Raw genomic sequence first — 16,348 nt, 5'->3', positions numbered from 1 at the left:
ATGGGAGACCGCCTGGGAATACCAGGTGTCGTAGACTTCTTTTTATGTTGTTGGCGTTGACCTGTTTTTTTTTCGCTTGTTTCCCAAAGTGACCATCTTGGTGTTTGTCAAGAGGGTTGAGAGTGCCTGAAGAGATTGCCTATGGCCACATCACTCTGAAAGCACCCAATCTCGTCTGATCTTGGAGGCTAAGAAGAGTCGGGCCTGGTTAGTACCTGGATGGGAGACCACCTGGGAATACCAGTTATTGTAGGCTTCTTTTTATGTTGTTGGCGTTGATTCGTTTTTTTTTTTGCTTGTTTCCCAAGGGGACCATTTTGGCATTTGTCAAGAGGGTTGAGAGTGCCCAAAGAGATCGCTTACAGCAGCATCACCCTGAAAGAGCCCTATCTCTTCTCTTCTCTGAGGCTAAGAAGGGTTGGGCCTAGTTAGTACCTGGATGGGAGATGGCGTTGGAATATTCTTCTTTTTATGTTATTGACATTGACCTGTTTTTTTTCGCTTGTATCTCAAGGTGACTATCTTGGCATTTGTCAAGAGGGTTGAGAATGCCCTAGGAGATTGCCTATGGGCACATAACCCTGAAAGCGCCCAATCTCCTCTGATCTCAGAAGCTAAACAGGGTTGGGCCTTGCTAGTACCTGGATTGGAGAAAGGCGATCCGTAGCAGGCGTCATGACGTAGGACGCAGAGGCTGAGGGAGGGATTAGTGTGAAGCCGGCCGGAACGGGAAGACGGTGCGCTCCACGTAACTTAGCCGGAGAGTGAGAGGCTCCGGCGTTATGCTGCGGATCTTCTGCCCGTCACCGCTCCGGAACCCGCCCGCCTGCCAGTTAGCGCAGGGAAATAAATACAACGGCGGGACCGCTGTCTGCCTCCTCCCCCCCGTTCCACTTCCTCCCCCCCCCGTTCCCCCTCCTCCCCCCCCCTCCGGTCGGATCTCCTTAGCGTCCATCGCTGCACAGAGTCCCAGCCATAGCCTAAACTCCTGCAAGCGAGTGAGAAGGGATGAGGACACACACAGGAAGAAAGAACCAGGACCAGAACCAGGAAAAGCAACGTTGAGCAGATAAGAAACTGGGCTGTCTGTAGTATTGCCATTCTATCTTGCTGTCTAACTTGGGCCAGGTTGTGTTGTATTGGGTCATGCTGGGCTATGTGGTGCTACTAGTTCTCTTACTGGGCGCTTTTAATGCATTAAGTATATACATACAAACTGCACCTTAGAGGCCGTCTTCCCCTTTTTTTTCTTGGTCATTTTAGGTCTGGAAATGTGTACTGAATTTATATGCAAAGGTTCAAATGTAGAGAAGAAGGTCTAATTTTGGTTGAAGGATCGTATTGTTCAGGCAAACTAAATAGGAGGTAAAGCGATATACACTAAAGGCTGTTAAATACTCCAGAAGTTCCTGAAAAGGGGTATACTTGTAATTGGATTCACAGTGGCAAATAAAGGGGTTGAAAAAGGGAAAACAGGAGGGCAAAGGGGAAAGTGGGGTATTTTTTTTTGTCCTCCTTATCTCCTATATTCTCCCTATACCCCCACCAACGGCGCAGTACACCCTGGGGCCTACTAACTGGCGAGACAAACCCAAATTTATTCTACTGCTTCGATAACATACCAGATGACATAGGAGCCAATTGGTAATACAGCCTACCTCAAACCTAAAGATTAACATATTAAATAGATTATAATTATATCGGCCTGTGATTAATATCACAAAACTCAGTGCATCATAAGTCTCAGTGTGAACGGCCCACCCTCCCTAAACGCCCCTAAGGGAGTTATACAGGCCCAACAAATAAGGAGGAGGAGCGGTCTGTACAGAATCAATAAGTGGACTGGGTGAAAAGTAAAGTCATAACCCCCAACTGTTCATAGAAAAGACAATAAGGGGAACCCTATAAGGACCCAGTATACTACGCTCCTCCGTGTCAGGACGCTAAGATAACACACGGGCGAATCAATCTAGCGTGGTGAAGGAAGATAAAATGAGTAAATCCTCTAAACAAAACGCTCGGGGGGGGCCCTAAAACCCCCAAAAATACAGCAGCAGACTGTACAATTAAACAATATATGACCCAAGGGGGCAGCCCAAGTGGAGAGGGGTCGGAAAGGTTACCTCCGAAACCTGAGAAGAAGAAGGGACTAGATAAAAAACCCGAAAAAAACAGGGATCATTCCCGCGACGATTTTACAACTGAAAGCGAAATGGAATTAAGTAAAAACGAAGAGCATCAGGGGGAGGATCAATCCATAACACAGCGAATACTGAGAGAAATGCTCTCAAAACTCGAAGTCGCTATAAAATCGGAGATTGGTATGTTGAGATCGGACTTGGGACATTTATTAAATAGAGTGGAAGAAGTAGAGGCAAGTATGGAAAGGCAGGCCCAGGAACTAGGTATTGTAAAGAACTAAATTAAAATAGCATACCAAAATCAGAGGAAAATTTTATATCAACTTGAAGATCAAGAAAACAGGAATCGCAGACAAAATCTAAGAATACGCTCGGTACCCGAAAATAAACAAGAAGACCTAAAGGAAATTATCAAAAATATATTTAACCCACTCTTGGACAGAGGAGAGGACGGATTCCCAAAGATTGAACGGGTTCACCGTATTGGCAAAATAAGGAGTGAGGGAATCATTAAGCCACGTGATATTATTGTCAGATTCAGATTTTGTGAAGACAAAGAAGAGATATGGTCAAAATTAAGGGGGAGAGTAGTACTGAAATATGCAGGGGCAGATCTACAAGTCTTTCCAGACCTTGCCTCAGAAACACTGACCAGAAAGCGGCTCCTAAAACCTCTGTTAGACCAGATGAGAACACAGAACATAAGATACAGCTGGGGGTTCCCGGCATGTCTTGTAGGATCTAAAGATGGCAGATCAGCCAGGCTGCGATTCCCAGAAGAGCTGGCTGGATTCTGTGAGAGACTGGGGATCCAGGTTCCAGCCCTACCAGGCTGGACAGACAAGGGTTGGGGGGTGTGGTGGGGGAGGGGGGGGGGTCCCGGGGGGGGGGAGTTACGTGATGTTGTAAGGTGGTCTTGGCACAGGCGCGGAGGGTTTATCCCCCCTACCCTCCTCTCCCTTTTATAATCTTGAGGAGGGAGGGGGGGAGGCAAAACACTGTACCCCACCTCGGATCTAATAAGACTTAGAGATGGTCAGGATTACCGGGCCAATCAATAAGTCTAAGGCCGGATGTAGGTCAGGGGTAATGTCAGTAAAGAACCCTCCTAGGAGAGGTAAGGTAAACATGGCTAATGTAGTTGGGCCTAGTGCTGTTCAAAAAACAGGGGAAAAAAAAAAAAAAAAGCTTGTCCTGATCTATTTTATCAATGGTGCTTAATTTTTTAACATATAACGTGAAAGGGTTAAACACACCCAACAAGCGGTTAAAAATTTTGAAAGAATTAAAGCATTATGAGGCGGAGGTGGTCGCCCTACAGAAAACACACATATCCCATGTCTCAAAGATTAGGCTTTACTCTAAAGATTATCCGTGTTGGTATTATGGTGACACAATAACAAATAGAGGGAGAGGGGTAGCAATTTGATTTGCAAGGAATATTCGTTTTATCCTAGAGGCCAAAGAGACGGATCCAGAGGGAAGGTATCTCTTCTTAAAGGGAATGCTGGGTAACAAGAGATGCACATTAGTCAATATATATTCACCAAATAAAAACCCAATAAAATACCTAAGGGGCATCTTAGTTAAATTACAGAAGTTCCAAGAAGGCTATGTAGTTTTGATGGGAGATTTTAATTTCTGCCTGGAATCTAGAATTGATAGTACGTCGGGTGCACCGGGGACAAGTAGCGTACAACTAAAAAAGTTAAAACATAGTCTGAACACTCTCCTGTTGGTAGATGCTTGGAGGGCCCAGCATGTGGGGATATTGGACTATACATTTTACTCCCCCGTGCACGGGACGTACTCTAGAATTGACTACATATTTGTGGAACATAGACTACTCGAAAATGTAATAGAAACTAATATTGAAATAACCTCATTATCAGACCACGCCCCCGTAAAGTTGAGAATGTCGTTCCCTGGCGTACATAGACAAGGGTTCTCGTGGCAATTAAATGAAGAATTAATACAGGACAAAGAGGGGTACGAAGTAGTGCGTAAAGAATTAGAACAATACTTTATAATAAATGCTACAGAGGAGACCTCGGGTCAAGCCTTGTGGGATGCCCACAAGGCATATATCCGAGGGATCTTGATAGCGTTGGGGACCAGAAAAAAAAAAGAACGGAATAACAAGAAACATAAATTAAGAGATGAAATTCTTGTAATGGAGCAACAGCATAAAACGGGAGCCTTCGATAAAAAATTCCTACAAAAATTAGTGAATAAAAGAGAGGACTTACGCGAGCTTATGGATCGGGAATCAAAAAGAATTTATGGTCAACTGGCTAAAGAAATTTATCAGGAAGGCAATAAATCCACTAAACACCTAGCAAAAATGCTGCAAAAGAAAAAAGCTATAAACTACATAGAGCGAATTCAAACAGAACAGGGTGTTATGGCATATACTACGAAGGAAATAGCAGAAACATTTAGAACTTATTATAAATGCCTATACGCAGTTAATAAAAATAAAAAGGATATAGCGGGAGGAAAAAAAAATAAAAATAGGAGGATTGAGGAATATTTAAATAACGCTGGCTTGCCTAAGATCTCTGAAAATGAAAAGGAAATACTAGAAAGCCCCATTACAGAGGAAGAAATAAATAAAGCACTAAAAGATTCGGCCCCTGGGAAAAGCCCAGGACCCGATGGATTAACAACATATTATTATACAAAGTATAAAGATATCTTGACCCCGAGACTTTGCAACTATATGAATGGCCTAGGGTTAAATTACGAAATGAGCAAAGACGCGCTGACAGCCTCAATAATAGTAATTCACAAGGAAGGAAAGGACAAGACGATCTGTTCCAGTTACCGACCAATATCGTACTAAGATACTAAGTTATTCGCTAAGATATTAGCAGGGAGACTGAACATTTTGATGAATCAATTGGTCCATCCGGACCAAGTCGGGTTTGTAATGGGGAGGGAAGGTAAAGACAATGCGGTAAGAACCCTCCTTCTGATATCGCAGAGGGCGGAGTTAGAATCCCCGGCCTTGCTACTGTCGACGGACGTGCAAAAAGCCTTCGACAGGGTGGACTGGGGATTCATGTTTCAGACGCTGGAAAAAATGGGCATTGGAATAAGAATGATGCAATGGATTAAAACGCTCTATTACCACCCGACAGCAACTATAAAGATCAATGGGACACCCTCCCTTCCCCTTTGAGATGGAAAATGGGACTAGACAGGGATGCCCACTATCGCCCCTCTTATTTATACTATCATTAGAGCCGCTTCTCTCCACGATCCGTAATAGTTCTGGAATCACGGGAATCCAGGTGGGGAAAGAAACACATAAATTGGCAGCTTACGCAGACGACGTACTGTTCTACATAAGCAATCCGAAAGTTACACTACCCAAACTTAATAAAGCCCTGGAATACTATGGCGAAATGTCGAACTTTAAAATAAATCAAACAAAGTCTGTAATACTAAATATTAACACTAGGAAACAGGAAGTACAGCAGGTCCAAAATGAATGTAAATTCACATGGAGAGGAGACTTGAAATATCTAGGAGTGAAATTGGCAAATTCGCTCAAAAAAATGTATCAATTAAATTATATTCCACTATTAAATGAAATTAGATATGAACTCAGACGATTGGGTAATAGACCACTCTCTTGGTTCGGACGTATCCACGCACTAAAGATGGTTATCCTTCTTAAGATTCTGTATAAACTTCAGAGGTTGCCGATTGAAATCCCTACTGTTTATTTTTCAAAGTTAAAAGCATTGCTGCTTAAATTTATATGGAGCAATAGAAAACCTAGGATCTCTTTTTTAGTGTTAAAACCGGAGAAAAGTCGAGGTGGTTTGGCCGTTCCGGATTTATTGAGCTATTAAAAGGCAATCGTGCTGTCCAGAATTGTTGACTGGGTAGTAGACATGTGCAGAGTAAAATATTTCGTTTCGGAATTTCGTTTTCGTCCGAAAACTTAATTTATTTAGTTACTCCCGAAATTCGTTTTTATTTATTTCGTTTTTCGTTCAAAAATTGCATTCGTCCGAAAATCCACATGAATTACGGTCGAATCTGTCTTTGAAGGCTTATGGTGTCTGTCGAATGTATAAAGAAGATTCGACGGAGCTAGTATATAGCACACTTTAGAACCCTATTAAAGTCTATGGGACTCCAACGTTCAAAATCTAAAGTGCTAATTTTAAAGGCTAATTTGCAAGTTACTGTCCTAAAAAGTGTTTGGGGACCCGGGTCCTGCCCCAGGGGACATGTATCAATGCAAAAAAAAGTTTTAAAAACGGCCGTTTTTTCGGGAGCAGTGATTTTAATAATGATTAAAGTGAAACAATAAAAGTGTAATATTCCTTTAAATTTCGTAGGGGGGGGGTTGTCTATAGTATGCCTGTGAAGGGGCGCATGTTTCCCGTGCTTAGAATTGTCCCTGCACAAAGTGTCATTTATGCAGGAAAAAAAAGTCCTTTAAAATCACTCGCAGCTATTATGAATTGTCGGCTCCCGTAATACAGAGAACACTCATTGAAAGTCATTGATAAAAAAATAAATAAATAAATAAATAAAAAAAGCGTGGGGGTCCCCCAAATTCAATTACCAGGCCCTTCAGGTCTGGTATGGATATTAAGGGGAACCCTGCCTCAAATTTAAGAAAAAATTTGACGTGGGGTTCCCCCTAAATATCCATAACCAGACCCTTCAGGTCTGGTATGGATATTAAGGGGAACCCCGCGTCAAATTTAAAAAAAAATTGACGTGGGGTTCCCCCTAAAAATCCATACCAGACCCTTTATCCGAGCATGCAACCTGGCAGGCCGCAGGAAAAGAGGGGGGGACGAGAGAGCGGCCCCCCCTCCCTCCTGAACCGTACCAGGCCACATGCCCTCAACATTGGGAGGATGCTTTGGGGGTCTGTGACCCCTCAAAGCACCATGTCCCCATGTTGATGAGGACAAGGGCCTCATCTCCACAACCCTGGCCGGTGGTTGTGGAGGTCTGCGGGCGGGGGGCTTATCAGAATCTGGAAGCCCCCTTTAACAAGGGGACCCCCAGATCCCGGCCCCCCCCTGTTTGAAATGGTAAGGGGGTACAAAAGTACCCCTACCATTTCACAAAGAAAGTGTAAAAAATGGTTAAATGAAACAAACACACTTTTGAAAAATTCTTTTATTAAAAATAAAAAAATAAAAAAAAGATTCCAGCGGCGGTAATCCACTCTTCCTATCCAGCGACGGACGATCATCTCCAGCGATGTCTCATCTCATCCAGCGCAGCGAATCCTTCGTTCTTCTGTCTCCGCAGAGGAGACAATGCAAGGATTCCGGCTCCCTGACGTTTCTTATATACGGTGGGCGGGGCCACCCGTCACCTGACCCCGCCCCCCTCTGACGCAAGAGGAAACCCGGGGTTCCCCGTGACGTATGGGTGACCCCGCCCCCCTCTGATGTAACGGAAACCTGCCTGTGTTACATCAGAGGGGTGCGGGGTCACCCATACGTCACAGGGAACCCCGGGTTTCCCCTTGCGTCAGAGGGGGGCGGGGTCAGGTGACGGGTGGCCCTGCCCTCCGTATATAAGAAACGTCAGGCAGCCGGAATCCTTGCATTGTCTCCTCTGCGGAGACAGAAGAAGGACGGAGGATTCGCTGCGCTGGAGAGATGAGACATCCCTGGAGAGATGACCGTCCGTCGCTGGATAGCAAGAGTGGATTACCGCCGCTGGAATCTTTTTTTTATTTTTAATAAAGGAATTTTTCAAAAGTGTGTTTGTTTTATTTAACCATTTTTTTACACTTTCTTTGTGAAATGGTAGGGGTACTTTTGTACCCCCTTACCATTTCAAACAGGGGGGGGCCGGGATCTGGGGGTCCCCTTGTTAAAGGGGGCTTCCAGATTCTGATAAGCCCCCCGCCCGCAGACCTCCACAACCACCGCCTGGTACGGTTCAGGAGGGAGGGGGGGCCGCTCTCTCGTCCCCCCCTCTTTTCCTGCGGCCTGCCAGGTTGCGTGCTCGGATAAAGGGTCTGGTATGGATTTTTAGGGGGAACCCCACGTCAATTTTTTTTTAAATTTGACGCGGGGTTCCCCTTAATATCCATACCAGACCTGAAGGGTCTGGTTATGGATATTTAGGGGGAACCCCACGTCAAATTTTTTCTTAAATTTGAGGCAGGGTTCCCCTTAATATCCATACCAGACCTGAAGGGCCTGGTAATTGAATTTGGGGGACCCCCACGCTTTTTTTTTATTTATTTATTTATTTTTTTATCAATGACTTTCAATGAGTGTTCTCTGTATTACGGGAGCCGACAATTCATAATAGCTGCGAGTGATTTTAAAGGACTTTTTTTCCTGCATAAATGACACTTTGTGCAGCGACAGTTCTAAGCCCCAGAAACATGAGCCCCTTCACAGGCATACTATAGACAACCCCCCCCTACGAAATTTAAAGGAATATTACACTTTTATTGTTTCACTTTAATCATTATTAAAATCACTGCTCCCGAAAAAACGGCCGTTTTTAAAACTTTTTTTTGCACTGATACATGTCCCCTGGGGCAGGACCCGGGTCCCCAAACACTTTTTAGGACAGTAACTTGCAGAATCTTTTCTCTCCGTCAAATCTTTTCTCTGTCGAATATTTTCTCTATATAATCTTGGACTAATAGAGGTAAGGTTAGGCACATTCGACCATAGGTTCTATAGACACGTTGTCAGAGTCATGTTGAATCTCCTATTCTATATCGAACTGTTGTAACAACGAAAACGAAAATAAAGCATTTATTTATGTCGGATCTTTCGTTTTTCGGATTTTGTGCTTTCGTTATCGTTTGTCAAAACGAAAACGAAAATAGCTGAAATTCGGACGAAAATGCATTCGGACGAAAACGAATGCACATGTCTACTGGGTAGGTGAGAAAGGAAAAGAGAAAAGGTGGGTTAATTTAGAATATAAATATAGTGGGACACACTTAGGTAAAATAATATGGAATCCTCCAAAATATAGGGCTTTAGGTGGGAGCACAAATGTGTTGACACGAATAGTATTTAAGTTTTGGGATGAGGTATATAAAAAATTAAATGGACACTACAATTCACCGTTGATTGCACTAAAGGAGAACGAGTTATTTCTACCGGGGAAAACGGAAATAGGTGGTAATTGGATAAAAAATGAAAAAACACAAATTAAAGATATCACGAAAGAAGGAAAACTTATAACACAAAGTGAATTGGAGCACAAGGATTTAATGGTAGTGGATGGGTGGCGGTACCTCCAGCTGGCCCACTTTATCGGCAGCTTACCACAACCAATAAGATCGGAAAAGGAGCTGACTCAGTTGGAGCGACTCTGTACAACTAACAACCAGAAAGGAATTGTATCTAGGATGTACGGGTTGCTAATGACGGTGGGAGAGCTGGGGGCCCCGCCATACATCAGAAAATGGGAAATAGAATTAGGAGCACAATGCGAGCAGGACACAATAAGTAAAATAATGAGACTAACACATAGTTCGGCAATAGACAGCAAAACAGCGGAGATGAACTATAAATGCCTTACCAGATGGTATAATACACCAGATAAGTTGGCGAAATACCAGCCGGGAAGATCAGCGGAATGCTGGCGAGGGTGTAAAACCAAGGGAACAATGGCACACCTATGGTGGGATTGACCAAAAATCAAAATCTACTGGGGGCAGATACTACAAATAATAAGTGAAATAACCAAAATAAGACTGAAAAGAGATCCTTGGATTATATTATTCCATGCTACTAAGAGTAATATAAATAAATACCAAGAAACAATAATTCCTCACCTCCTTAACGCAGCGAAAAAATTTATTCCCAAAAACTGGCAGGAAACGGAAATTCCACCGATATGGGAGTGGGTAGATACGGTTGAAGCAATATATAAGATGGAAAAACTAAGTGGAGGAGAGGATCAGGAAAGAGAAGCGGTTGAAAAAAAATGGAAATGCTGGAAAGATTTTAAGATAGACTGGAGTTATGCAGAGCACTTAAGACCATAAACATTACCCATAAGGAGATGAGGAATAAGAGGCAGGAGGGAAAAACACTGACATATAAGGAGGGGATAGGGAGGGGGTGGGAGTAGGGGCAGAATAATAAAGTGTTATGAGAAATAAATGTATTGTATTTTATGACAAAAATGTATATCTATCGAAGATAGTGGAAAAAAAAAAAAGGAATATATAAATTATGCCACAATGATGTGAATTATATAAAGAGACAATATTGAACGGAAAGTTGATTTATGTCTCATTGGAGAAATTCGCTGATGTGTGCAAAAAAAAAAAGAAAAGAAAAAAAAAAAAAAGTACCTGGATTAGAGACCACCTGGGAATACTAGGTGCTGTAGGCTTCTTTTTATGTTGTTGGCCTTGACCTGTTTTTTTTTTCACTTGTTTCCCAAGGTGACCATCTTGGCGTTTGTCAAGAGGGTTGAGAGTGCCCGAAGAGATCACCTACGGCCCCATCACCCTGAAAGCGCCCAATCTCGTCTGATCTCGGATGCTAAACAGTGTCGGGCCTGGTTAGTACCTGGATGGGAGACCGCCTGGGAATACCAGGTGCCATAGGCTTCTTTTTTTATTTTTTTTATTTAGTAGTATGCGTCATACAATGCAAAGGTAACTTCACAGAATGTGTGATACAAATAGTTACAAACAAACGATCATATTGCATGGATATCAGAGCCAATGGTAAGAAGTCTGAGGAGAATAGCACGTGTACAGCTTTGCGGTCATATCAAGATGAGATTAAAGCTACATCTCGTTGGGATCCTCTACCACTTAAAATATTATTGATACTAGCCCTGCTACCCTCGAAGAGTTTAGATATCCATAGATAGGGGAAGAGTATTGTGTAGTAGTCAAATGGGGTCGGAACATACCATTTTCTTTTCCCTTTTTTGAGTTAAGAAGGGAAATAGTAGAACTGAAAGGAGGGAGAAGGGGAAAGAGAAGATTGGGGAAGGAAATGGCAGAAAAGGAAAAGAAGGGGTAAGGGGGTGTCGTAGGTAGAGTGGATAGGGTGGGGTCCCCTCCCAGGGAGCAAGAGACGCCCTCGGCTGGGTAGGGTCCCCTCCCAGGGAGCAAGAGACGCCCTCGGCTGGGTAGGGTCCCCTCCCAGGGAGCAAGAGACGCCCTCGGCTCACCAGCTCATCAGCTGTCCAACGTTTGGAACAGCGATCTCCAACGATCACCATGAGCTTACTATGTCTCGCGGAGGTATTCTTCCGAAAAGCGAAACTGGGTCCAGTAGAACCATCTGTTCCCATGCTCCTCTGTTTTATCCCTCATTGTGGCAGTCAGGTCTTCCATTCGTTCAATATCATTTACCCTTGCGAACCACTGGGTCACCATTGGAGCAGATTGCTCTTTCCACTGACTTGGGATGCAGGCCCTAGCTGCATTGAGGAGATGTTTAAGTAAGGACTTATGATAACGCTTTCTCGACATAGGAGTTAGATTGAGAAGAACTGCTGCGGGATTATTGGCTAAGGAAATGTCTGTGAACTTGTGGATGAGTCTCAGGACAGGCTGCCAGAATGTTTGTAATTTAGGGCATTCCCATAAATTGTGGAGAATGGTGCCAGCCTGTTGCCCACAGCGACAGCAGCGGTCAGATTGACCGGGGAACATTTTGGCCAACACCACCGGTGTACGATACCAGCGTGTGATCAGCTTATATGAGATCTCCTGATATTTACTGCAGAGTGACGCCTTATGGGCGAAAAAGAGTATTCTGTCCTTCTGTGGTTTGGAGAATGTAGTTTGTAAGTCCCTTTTCCATTTAGCTAGGAAGGGTGGATCCGTGGAGGATTGTGCGTCTGTCAGGATTTGGTAGGACCTAGAGACGGAACCACGAATTGGGCCATCATCCAGGCAAAGTTCCTCGAAGGGGTGGAATTGTCTAGAGAAGAACTAATGGTTAGGTAGTGATGCGAGGAAATGGATTAGCTGTCTAGCTCTCCAGCTATCCAACGCAACAGGTACTTGCTCTAGCAGTATGGTCCCCATGGGAATCAAGCCCGTGGGTCCAAGAAATAGGGCTGCTCTCAGAAGCCCTTTCGGGGCTTGCCTGGTAAAGGCCTGGTCAGACAGGCCCGGAGGGAATCTAGGATGTCCAATAATTGGGGTCATAGGAGAAGGGAAGTTAGTCAGGTGGGAAAGGTGAAAAAAACTATCCATCTCGGCGAGCGAGGGGCCAATTAACGGGTGAGTAGTCACACAGGGCTCCAATGGCCTCCCCGCCCAAGGCAGACCAGCCAGTGGAACCCGCGCCATCTCCTGCTCTAGCTTGACCCATAGCTTCAGTTCCCCATGCCGGTGTCTTATCACGTATGGTCCCCCATCGGATAGTGTCCGCTGTGTACTGCGCATGCGCAGTACACAGCAACACAGATTCCGAAAATTGCAGAGCATGAACGGCGCCTGCACACTGAGTCCAGGTTCTATCCCCACTATCCAAGTGGACATAGAGTAAGAATATAAAAGAGCTGAGCGCAGCGAGGCCGAGCCCGAAGCGTGGCGAGCGAAGCTCGCCTGCGAGGGGCCCTCTAATATTCACAACCCTATGTCCGCTTGGATGGTGGGGCTACCACCTCCACTCACCGCGCAGACACCGTTCAGCTTCGGAGATTTTCCGAAGCTTCGTCTGCTCCGTACTGCGCATGCGCAGTACGGCGCGGACACTATAACATGGCCGGACAGTATATGGCAGAACACCGGCACCAGTCAACCACCGGTGTCATGTGCGTCGCTGTGTAATATAGAGCAGGGTCCGGGAAGCCAATCCCTCCCCGCAATTTCGGTCGCAATAGCATTGCCCTACCAATACGCATATGTTTTCCACGCCAGAGGAACTTGATAAAGATTGAGCGAACCGCATGAAAGAAAGTCTGGGGTATTTTGATAGGTAAGGCTTGTAGTAGATACAGAAGTCGTGGCATCGCGTTCATCTTCAACACATTACAGCGTCCGAACCATGACAGAGCTAGTGGGTCCCATCTTTTAAGGTCCGCTGTAAGCCCATAGGCTTCTTTTTATGTTGTTGGCTTTGACCTGTTTTTTTTGCTTGTTTCTCAAGGCGACCATCTTGGCGTTTGTCAAGAGGGTTGGGCGTGTCTTGAAGAGAACGCTTACGCCACATCAACCTGAAAGCACCCGATCTCGTCTGATTTCAGAGGCTAAGCAGCGTCAGGCCTGGTTAGTACCTGGATGGGAGACTGCCTGGGAAGACCAGGTGCCATAGAAGGATCTGGTCTGGTTAGTGTCTTGATTGGGAGATCGCCTGGGAATACTGGATGTCGTAGGCTTCTTTTTATGTTGTTGGCTTTGACCTGTTTTTTTTAGCTTGTTTCCCAAGGTGACCATCTTGGCCTTTGTCAAGAGGCTCCAGAGTGCCCAAAGAGAGTGCCTACGGCCAACTCACCCTGAAAGAGCCCAATCTCATCTGATCTCGGAGGCTAAGCAGCGATGGGCCTGGTTAGTACCTGGATGGGAGACAGCTTGGGAATACCAGGTGCTGTAGGCTTCTCATTATGTTGTCGGCGTTGACCTGTTTTTTTTCCCTTGTTTCCCAAGGTGACCATCTTGGCATGTGTCAAGAGGGTTGAGAGTGCACAAAGAAATTGCCTACGAGCACAACACCCTGAAAGCACCCAATCTCGTTTGGTCTCAGAGGCTGGTTTGTACCTGGATGGGAGACCACCTGGGTTTTCCAGATGCCGCAGGCTTATTTTTATGTTGTTGGTGTTGACCTGTTTTTTTCGCTTGTTTCCCAAAGTGATCATCTTGGCATTTGTCAAGAGGGTTGAGAGTGCCTAAAGAGATCGCTTACAGCCGCATCACCCTGAAAGCACCCTATCTCTTCTGATCTCAGAGGCTAAGGAGGGTTGGGCCTAGTTAGTACTTGAATGGGAGACGGCCTTGGAATACCAGGTGCCGTATTCTTCTTTTTATGTTGTTGGCATTGACCTGTTTTTTTTCGCTTGTTTCCCAGGGTGACTATCTTGGCATTTTTCAAGAGGGATGAGAGTGCCCAAAGAGATTGCCTATGGGCACATCACCCTGAAAGCGCCCAATCTCCGCTGATCTCAGAGGCTAGAAAGGGTCGTGCCTTGTTAATACCTGGATGGGAGACCGCCTGGAAATACTAGGTGCGGTAGGCTTCTTTTTATGTTGTTGGCGTTGACTTTTTTTTGTTTGTTTCCCAAGGTGACCATCTTGGCGTTTGTCAAGAGGGTTGAGCATGCCTGAAAAAATCTACTATGGCTGCATCACCCTGAAAGAGCCAAATCTCATTTGATCTCAGAGGCTAAGCAGGGTTGGGACCTGGTTAGTACCTGGATGGGAGACCGCCTGGGATTTCTCGATGCCATAGGCTTTTTTTTTAAGTTGTTGGCATTGACTTTTTTTTTTTTTTTTTTTTGTTTTATTCTTTTATTAAGTATAAGTAGAACAACATAAATATAACAGTCAACCATACAGCATGACCCAGGGTCACAATTACATGGTAACAAAAAATAGGCAGCCAAATAACTCTGGGTTCTCAGAGGGGAGTCCTAGAGTTTCATGCAGAAAAGAGAGAAACCCCACCTCGGACATGTAGTACAGTATAACTAATGCAGCTCCGTTCGGACAAATGTAATCATGGAGAACAACTGGGACAACAGCAAGCCAGCTTATCATGACCTATGTGAACCAGAGAAAAATATGAGCCGGTCGTGTCCAGAACCCTGGGGTTCTTCTGGGTCCCAAAGGCTAGTAAGGAGACAAGGCATAGTCAAAAGGGAGGACGGGGGAAGAAGAGAGTGCAAAGACGGAGAGAGAGGAGGGGGGGGGGGATGGCGGCGGGGAAAAAATAAAAATAAAGACAAAAAGGGAGGGGGGGGAATGCCACCCAGGGCAGACATGGCCTACGTAGGTAAACGTTAGATGTTCAGTCGTTTTCTGGGACAGGGGCGCTGCTCACCTCCCGAATGTAGTCTCAAGTACCAGTAAAATACCTCCAGGGCCTCCATGTAACACTAAATGCCTCTTCAGTGTTGTGAAGGGTGGCGGTCAATTCTTCCATCCGGAGAATATGATTGACTTTGGAATATCATAGCACCTTGGATGGGGGCTGAGGCTTCCTCCACAGTGTGGGAATGCAGGCCCGGGCGGCGTTCAGGAGTTGCATCGTGAGGGTTTTTTTGTATTTTCGAACAGGCTGTTGGGTCAAGTGTAGAAGGCACACTGCTGGGTTGTCTGCGATATCTACATTTCTGAGAGTTTTTATCGTCCCGGTCACCTCCACCCAAAAGTTCCTCAAGGCCGGGCATGCCCAGAAAATGTGTCCCATGGTCCCCGTATCTGAATTGCACCTCCAACAAACATCCGGGATCGATCTATTCATTTTATTCAGAAGGTATGGGACTCTATACCAGCGTGAGACTATCTTGTATCCTGATTCTTGATATTGGTTTGCGATGGAAGCTTTATGTACTAATGTCAGGATCTTCCCTATCTGTTGTGGGGTAAATGTGATGCCAAAGTCCCTCTCCCATTTGTGGATAAATGGTGGGGTCGACTCCTCCTCCTGACTACTTAATAGGTTGTACAGGAGGGAGAGGGTGTGTCGCACAAGTTCCTTTTTGTGACAGATGGATTCATAGGGCGTCAGGTCTCTAGGAGTGTAGGGGGCCCTTTGCATGGCCAGAAGAAAGTGAAGAAGTTGATAAGCACTAAACAAGTCAAGCGCAGGGTCAGAAAGCTCGGCGACAGTTTGCGTGGTCGGGAGCCCTCCTGAGGGCCACACCTCTCCCAGACGCTGTTTCCCCACCACTGTCAACTGTCGGTGGGAAGTCTGGATTACCTATAACCGGAGTCATTGGTGACGGCAGGGGAGCAATGTGTGTGCAGCGGAACAACCTCCGCACAACAGCCAACGTAGCTCCCACTACAGGGTGATCTCTGAGGTCTTTTGGTAGGGAGGACAGGAGCCACGGGGAGGTCAATAGGGGAATGGATCCATCCTCAATCTCCATCTCCACCCACTGCTTGTGTGGGCCATTACAATGCTAATCAACGACTCTCGCTAGCAGAGTCGCTCTGTAGTATTGTCTCAGATCTGGGAGACCCAGACCCCCCTTGTCCTTTGGTCTGGCAAGCAATTGCAAATGGGCTCTGGGCGGTTTGCGCGCCCAAATAAAGT

General features: G+C 45.4%; 3 pseudogenes; all 3 read left to right on the top strand.

Annotated features, from left to right (window-relative positions):
• Window positions 1-137: 137 nt before the first annotated feature.
• LOC143937761 (5S ribosomal RNA) lies at window positions 138-256 on the top strand (annotated as a pseudogene).
• A 10,356-nt stretch (window positions 257-10,612) lies between these two features.
• Window positions 10,613-10,731, top strand: LOC143937309 (5S ribosomal RNA; annotated as a pseudogene).
• Window positions 10,732-13,568: 2,837 nt separating this feature from the next.
• LOC143937682 (5S ribosomal RNA) lies at window positions 13,569-13,687 on the top strand (annotated as a pseudogene).
• Window positions 13,688-16,348: the final 2,661 nt, after the last annotated feature.

The sequence above is a fragment of the Lithobates pipiens genome, unplaced genomic scaffold (genome assembly GCF_037356315.1).
Source record: "Lithobates pipiens isolate NorthernLeopardFrog02 unplaced genomic scaffold, aLitPip1_a1.2 Scaffold_28, whole genome shotgun sequence".
NCBI classification, from domain to species: domain Eukaryota; kingdom Metazoa; phylum Chordata; class Amphibia; order Anura; family Ranidae; genus Lithobates; species Lithobates pipiens.
This window is presented reverse-complemented; position numbering and strand designations above follow the sequence as displayed.